This window comes from Pyxicephalus adspersus, chromosome 1 (genome assembly GCF_032062135.1).
Source record: "Pyxicephalus adspersus chromosome 1, UCB_Pads_2.0, whole genome shotgun sequence".
Lineage (NCBI taxonomy): Eukaryota > Metazoa > Chordata > Amphibia > Anura > Pyxicephalidae > Pyxicephalus > Pyxicephalus adspersus.
In genome coordinates, this window is record NC_092858.1 from 34175997 (window position 1) to 34184803 (window position 8807).

The 8807-nt window shown below is 37.8% G+C and overlaps 1 pseudogene; it reads left to right on the forward strand.

Moving 5' to 3' along the window:
• Positions 1 to 264: 264 nt before the first annotated feature.
• LOC140333471 (RNA-binding protein EWS pseudogene) lies at positions 265 to 1054 on the forward strand (annotated as a pseudogene).
• The last annotated feature ends 7753 nt before the right edge of the window (positions 1055 to 8807 follow it).

Below are 8807 nucleotides of genomic sequence, written 5' to 3' on the forward strand. Positions count from 1 at the left end.
CTGTCCATGGCCAGGATAGTAAAAGTCTGGTGGGGGGGGGCTACCTGTATCTGCACAATAACATTCTATAGACTTAAATGGGTTGTACCCAAATAGCAGGAGCTGTGTCCCAATGTCCCTAACCTGAACTTGTATTTTAGATGTATAAATAGTTTGCCAGATTTGAAATCAGCAGAAAAATATTAGAGAAGGAAAGGAAGGACTAAATCAAGGTTGATCAACATTCCGTGTGACGTGGACTTTCAAACTGCAAGGACATACAAAATGGCTTCCACAGATTTTAGCATCTATAGCCAGGCTGGTGCCCAGCAGATCTATGGTGTCTTTTCTCCCCAGCTGGCTCAAGGATATACACAGACTGCTCAGACAAACTTTGGACAACAGAGCTATGGCACTTATAGGTAGCCTAGTGATGCCAGTTACACATGGGCTTATGCTACTACTTATGGACAGCCTCCTGCAGGGTATACTGTTCCAGCAGCACCCAGGCCTATAGCCAGCCTATTCAAGGCTATGGAGCAGTAGGAAATGGCAGTAGTGTAACCACAGCTACAACCCAATGCTATATGTTGCATCTTCTACTTACAGTACCTAGCCAGCTTACATTTTGTAATGACAACATGCTGCTTTAGCAAGACCACAAGATGGAAGTAAGCCAGCAGATACAAGACAATCTCCACCAAGTACAGCTACGTATGCACAGCCCAACATGGGATACAGTCAGTGCAGCTACAGGTACCCCCAGGCCCCAGTCAGGTATACCATGCAATAAGTGACTGCTTCACCATCTTATCCACCAACTAGCTATCCAAATCCCAACCATCCAGTTATGCGCAGAGTTTTTTTTTTCACAGCCAAGTTCCTACACTTAGCAGGGCAGCAGAGTCCCTATTCACAGCTAAGTAACCATGGCCAGCCAAGTAGTTACGGACAACAAAGTGGTTATGGCCAACAAAGGAGTTACCAGCAACCCAAACAACCACCTAGCTCAAGCTTATCTACCACTTTCATATGGCAGTTAACAACCCAGCCAGCATGGGTAGCAGAGCAGTGACTATGGCTGGTCAGGACCAATCAAGTAAAATGGAATCTTTTAGGCAGGAACCCCACCAAGTTTAAAATGGTTCTGAAGGTTGCAACTCTGGAGACCCTGATTCTCATGGTAGGGGCCAGGGCATGAATACCAGAGATTGCCTGATTCTTGGTGGTACAGGAGGCACTAGGTGGAGACTGAGCCTGCTTCAGTATACCTGGTGGACCAGTGGTTGCCAACTTTTTCAGACCCACAGACCACTAAACTTATGGGCTCCAGACCGCGCATGCACGGGGGGCCGGGTGTCACTCAAAGGGGAAGACACTTCCCCCATAGTGACGCCATGATGCCAGAACCCAGCAACTCTCCCATCACAGATCTGAGCCTGTGATGGGCGAGTGGGCAGGTTGTGTCTCCCTGAGCCTGCGATCAGTACAGAGGACCATTGGTTGGCGACCACTGCTCTAGACGATGTTCCTGACCCTGACTTCTCAATGAAACCTGACTCCCAATGGAACAAGAGGAAGAACCTCCAAACAGTACTATCTACTTGGAAGATGTAGGTGAAAATGTGACAGTCAATAAGTTGGTGGCCTTTTAAACAGTGTGGACAAGCTAAGATCAATAAAAGAACTGGACAGCCACTAATAAACATTTTTACAGACATGGAAACTGGAAAGCCAAAAAGTGATAGAATAGTTCATAAATAGAAATACATTTTATTCTAATATATTTTGAAAGTTTCACTGAGCCTTTAAACTTTAAAATAAATTAAAAAAAAAAAACACGTGCCCACACAAAATCCCTAAAAATAAACACAACCCCACCATAGAAAAACTTTTTTTATTCCTAACATTTACTTACCTTTGCAGGACACTGCAATCTCCAGTCTGAAAGCAGATCACAATCACAATCGCAATCACAAAAAAGGCAACTGAGCACAACCATGTTCGATTTTATTTGTTCTGGGTGGAATAACTGATCAATTGTGACACAGACCCAGACACCAAAACTACTTCTGAACATTGTTCTGAGACTGCTTAAAAGCTTTGTTTTATGTACAAGCAAAAATTATTACCATTTTTCTTTATTTTTTCTGTTCTCACATTGCATAGTAAAATTGTGAGCTGACACATCCTAGGAAATGCTTATTAAGGAATTTTACATGCCAGCAGCACTGCATTAGGCAAAGTATGGTTTTATTTTTTTATTTCTGCACAAAAGAGGGTTAACAATCAATTCTGAAGCCTGCCTGGGGCGATGCTTGTTCCTTAGTCAGAAGCTGATGCAGCTTTAGAGTTGTTTATCTAATTGCTAACACAAAAGGTGTAATCACCATTATTTCTGTCATCATAAAGGTATGTGTTCCTGCTACAAAAGCATAAACTCCAATTCACTGGAATACCCATAGCAACAATATAAAGGAAATATTTTGATACCAAAAGTTAACACTACATGCTGGATTGTAGATCATTACATAGAATCCTTCATTCCCCCAATGCACAGACATTTTCTCATTCATAAATACAAAAGGATTACATATGCTGTGTCCAGTAATCTGCTACCTAAAATGATAGAAAAACACATGATTATGAGCAGCTTATTAAAAAGGAATATGATATGCAATTTATCACCTAAATGTCAAACATTTTTATTGTTTTTTTTCAGGGGGTTTACAACATAGAAAAAAAAGAGAAGGGTTGTGATTTTTGGTAAATTCCAAAAAGATGTTACCGTATCTACCCGTGTATAAGCCGATCCGCGTATAAGCCGAGGTACCTATTTTTACCTTGGAAAACAGGAAAAAATTGATTGACTCTGCATATCAATATTCAAAATAAATACCAATAAAATTGCATAATACAGCCATTACAGCCATAATATAGTAAGCAAATACCATAGTGAGAATTTAGTGGTTAGGTAGGTATACTACTTACTGTACCCAACCACTAAATTCTCTTTAACCTCCCTGGCGGTACTGCATTCAGCCACTGTATCCCCCCTAGCATTTGAATTCTCTCCATACTTCCACGCAAATTGTGTTACATTTATTTGCATGGAAATTTATTTTACAATGTAGGCTATAATCCCTAGGCATAACTCACCGAAATATGTGCAATATTTAATAAGTCTAAAAAATTTATTAATAAACTTTAAGTAAAAAAACATTAAAAAAAATCTGTTAAAAAAAAAAAATAGTCTATAATGTAATATGCCTGTACAGTAGCATGAACAATATATATAATATAATTATATATATATTATATGAAGATTTCTTTGTATTGGACTCAATAGAGCTATTTTTATTGAATCCAATACAAAATATTTAAATTTCCCGCCGCTCCTCCCGCCCGCACCGACGCATGCACCGACATTACCGGGAAACCCCGGAGATCGTCTCTGCATTCGGTGGCTGAAGACAGAAGAAAGAAGACATGTCCCGAGGACCTGCAGAAACAAGGTAAGTGGGGTTTTCAGTAGTAATCTGATGTCAATGTTGCATGACAATCAGATTGCACTGTAACGGTATTCGCTCCTTTGAATTTGGCGCCAGTTACAACTATGGTGTAACTCTGGCGTACCCCCACCGGCTTTTGCTGGACCCAGCTGCCGGATCAGGTGCTTTTCTGCACTAGACTGGCGTATAAGCCGAGGGTAACTTTTTCAGCACAATTTGGGTGCTGAAACAGTGGGCTTATACTTGGGTATATACTGTACTTGTTTCTTTAAATATTACTTAGCAACCCCTCTTGGCAAAAACAATGCTGAGGATAAGAAGTTTTCAATTCAATATTAACTAAACCCAATAACAAAATTTAATATATTGAAGTGTACTGGGTGCATTTTTTTCTTAATTTTTACCTGCCATTAACACATTTCCTTTCTTAGGTGACAGCACTCACTCCACAAAGGTAAAGCTATGTACATACATAAGGTTACTGTCACTGGAAACAATCTTTCGTAATGATTGTTGAACAATTGACAGATGAATGAACAAGTTCTGTACACACAGTGCCCGTTCTGTTCAATAGAGAGAGAAGGGGAGGACAAGCGAGTTGAACAATGCTATGCTCTCTTCCATAGTGATGAACAGTGGCTGTTGCCAATTTGTTGTTTAACAATCTGCCAGGACAGATTGATGAAGGATTTTATGGGATCACTGTATACGTGCCAGGTTTTCCCCCAAGATGAGCGCAATGTTGTTATCTCAGGCAACAAAGATTTGGCATTTGTATGCAACCCAAGACAGACAGGGCTTGATAAGACTGCTTGGGATATAACTGCCGATAGCACTGAATACAAGACAACACAACATTTTTTGACAAAATCAACAGTTATTATTATTTTTTCACTTTTAGAACAGATATAGCAAAAAACTTAAAATTTTGAATTTATTTTCGGTGGGTTTACATATACTCTTAAGCATATCCAAGTCCTAACAAACAGAAGTAACGTAATGGACTTTTAGGGCACCTAAATTATATCAGATATATAGATCAATAGAATATATAGATATTTTTACAATTGCATATCCTATTTAACAGTCACAAAACATTAAATTGTTCAAAAGTCCAGGTCATACAGTTAGTGCACATATCACACAGTTTGAGTCTCATCAGAATTTCAATGCCTTTAGCAGAATCTGCTTCTTCTGGAGCAGCATGATCAATGTATACTAATTCAGCTTTAATGATATGTAATATACAAGTTTTCAAATATTTACCCAGTCATGGTTAAAAGTTAATATACAGAATAATGGGTAAGATAAAGTTACAATGTATACTTTACATATACAAACATATTACCACTATTGGCTGTTGAGCAAATTCCCATATGGAGGGAACCAAGGTCAGTCCAGGTACAGTAGTTATTAGTTTAGGTCTTTATTGCCTTCAAAGTCCCTGTATTGTCAATGCAGGAAATAACTGGAGACTATGTGAAACCAAAAGAAAGTAGTATAATAAAAAAGGAATATAACTTCTAGTAATGTTTTTATTTATGCCTTCTCCTTCCTGGCTCTCATCCCTATTGTCCACTTTTCCCTACTCTATCCTAATCCTATCAGTTGTAATGTATTCCTAATTATTTTCTTATAGATGTTTTTCATAATCAGATCTATACACTGTGGAAGATCTAATTATGTATGGATAATCTGGAATGAGGGCGTTTATTATAATGTAGTATGAAAATATAATGTGTCACATAAATTTGGCAGGTATAGCAATAAATTATGTTGCTAGGCATGTAGACATGGGCGTTCACAGAAAATTTTCCATGGGGGGCAAGATTATCTGTGAACTACAGAAGCTTTTTTTTTTGACTGCATTCATCTTCTCCCCTGCTGCTTCTTCTCTTTGCTGTATTAACAAAATAAATTACACCGATTTCAAGGAATCATTATCTGGAACCAACTTGTAGAAAAAATTGATCCCTGCAATATGTGAAATTGGACAACTTTCTCTTAAACCCAGCTACAAGTTCCCAAATTTGAATCTTGCACATGTATGCAGTATGTGACCTCCTTTAACCGTAGATAACAGTCAATTTATATGACATCACTATATCACCTGCCTACGCACTGTAGAATCACTTACCTGCATGGTCACAGACCATAAAGTCTGTAAGATATACCCCTAGGGAAGCCTTAAAAGGTAAAACGCATTGGGTAAGAACAGTGCAAGGTCAAAATTGTGAAAAGCAACTGACTATGATGACATTTATCCAATCATCAAGTCTGGACCACCCTGTATACTATGACAGCACTTATAAATGCTTCCAAAATTGTATTTCATTTATGATTATGATATTAATTGGACAACTGTATTTTGTATGCTACTAATACATAATAATTGTTGTCAAACTAAACACCTCTTTTGTCGTTTCTTTATTCATGGTTTTTGTTGATTCTATACCTACAGAAGCTTAGCAATGTTACTATCAGATGTAAAATGGGGGTTATCTTATCAAACGGTGTGATGTTTCCATGATTTACATGAGAGAGGAGCCAGGAGCAGGGAATCCTAGCAAAATGCAAGGCCTAACACACTCCTAAAAATAGACTTAAAAAGAAAATGGTTAATAAAATCAGATGTGTTTATAAAAAGAGACACTGCAAACATTATACAGGAGATAGTCAGAGACTGCGTCATTGTACAGGAGAAGGCTAGGGACTGCAGACATGGTACACAATATGGTCAGAGACTCCAGTTTTTGTAAAGTAGAAGTAGTTAGGGACTGCAGATGTTCTATAGGAGATGGTCCTAAACTGCACACTTTGCACAGTAGATGGTTAGGGACTGCATGCATTGTACAGGAAATGGGCAGAGACTGCAAACGTTCTACAGGAGAGACTTGGAGACTGCAGACATTGTACAGGAAATGGTCAGAGACTGCAAACGTTCTACAGAAGAGGCTTGGAGACTGCAGACATTGTACATGAATTAGTCAGAGACTGCAGACATTGTACAGGAAATGGGCAGAGACTGCAAACATTGTACAGATAATGGGCAGAGACTGCAAGCATTGTACAGGAGAGGCTTGGAGACTGCAGACATTGTACATGAATTGGTCAGAGACTGCAGACATTGTACATGAATTGGTCAGAGACTGCAGACATTGTACAGGAAATGGGCAGAGACTGCAGACATTGCACAGGAAATGGGCAGAGACTGCAAACATTGTACAGATAATGGGCAGAGACTGCAAACATTGTACAGGAGAGGCTTGGAGACTGCAGACATTGTACAGGAAATATTCAAGGACTGCAGAATTTCTACAGGAACTAAAAAACATGTTGATACTTTTGTATGATTATTGCACCTGTTGGCTATATTTACTGATAATATACTCCAGCTTGGCTTTAGTACCCTGAACAGAGCAGTGTTTGGATATTTGTAACTTCGTTTTCTCTTTACATAGTTTACAGATGGTGCCAATACATTGTAATTTTTTTAACAAACAACTCATCCTGCTCCTAAATAATTAAAGCAGTTGTAACAGACTGCATGCATCATTGTGGATTATTCTAACAAAGAACATCAATATAATGACAGAGAAGAGCAAGGAGTGTTTAAGTTAAAGTAGAATAAAAAAGTTTGTTTAACTGCCTTTTTCACAGTGTACATGTCTGTGTCCTGAAGCCCAAAAAAACCCCAAAACAATCAAAATATTAAAGCAATCACATTGATTCATGATATAGATGTATCCTTGGAACTTTACAAATTTACGAACCTGTTGTGAAGTTGTACACCCATCCACCTCAAATGCCTTTTATCATAATCACCACTTACTTCCTGTGACTACAAGTCGTGCTACTCCTCAGGTAGACATATGGTTTCCACTCTAACGTAGAGATGATGGAAAATTTACCATATATTGATGCTGATAAGAGATGACAGGAGGAGAAAGCAGAATGGCAGAGATGACTTTATCACTGTGCTGCTTCCATATTGCTATCCAGCCACAGGCAGAGGCCATGATGCCATAACCTAAAAGGGAATGGGCTGGCTATAAGACTTAGATCTAGCAGCAGAAAAAAAAAACAGGTACTGCAGAGAAGATTAAGGTGGATATTGCAAAAGCAAAAGATGGTTTTGTTATTTTAGCTTTCAATAGGTTAATCATTTTGGGTTTATTTTTCTGCAATTATGCTTTAAAGAAAACTTTAAATTAGTTGTCTACAAAATTTTATAAATTACTGACTAAACATTTAACAAGATGTATTATAATAAGGTGTAAACTCCTGATCTGCATACCTAATCCAGATCAATGACTGAGAAAACTGTGAAACTAATGAATCAGAGAACTACTATTTTCAGAAGAAGAGGTCAGCCTCAAAACATAACTGACCATCCTTCGTGTTTCACAGTTGGTATAATGTTTTTTAATTTGAAAGTTTTTTTTTCATCCATGGAGCTAATGTGACCTGCCTGAAAGCTTAAGTTTTATCTCTTCTGCCCAGAGGATATTCTGCCAGTTGTAATTTGTCAATATAAAGTTTACAGATTCTAACTCAACCTTTTATATTCATTTATGAGTTATCAATGATATGTGTGTTGTATGCGGCACTGTATACGGCTGTATATTCTTACATCTGTATATGTGACATCTGGCATTTATTAGCATTAGTCCAACCCAAAGAAGAGTCAAAGATAGAAAGCCTGGTGCTCAAAGCAAAAGTAGGTTGTCAATTTAAGTGGACAATCTTAGTGGCTGCTATAGAGAAGACACGCACATATCTTACAGACACGTAATATATATGAGTCCTGTACAGAGGCTTCTCATTCCTGGAACAGCAATCTCCTACAGATGGAGCTGAAGTATATGTTGCTAAATGGCTGGAATGTTAACACTTAGAAAGCAACAATCCATTCCAAGGATCTTAGTTTTCATAGCACCACACTGATTGAAGCAAGAAATACAAGAGGTGTTTTGTGCTATGTGAGGATTAGTAAGATAATTGAACCATGAGTATAATACATAGTTGATTGCCTGTAAAAATGTTATTCTAGTTTTGTATTGCAATTAAGCAATTACAGAAGAGTGATGCAATTGGGAGGTAATAATAACTTTCACAAATAACAAAATAATTTCTATGCACAATACTGTGCGTATTATGTACTCATAAAAACGGGCACATTCATGTACCAGTTTTTAAATCATATTTGGAAACAGAAGTGTTACTTGCTAATTTATAATTAAAAAATACTCAAATAATGTATATGGAAAACTAAATTAACAAAACTTTTCTTTTTTCAAATATTAAATATTTTAC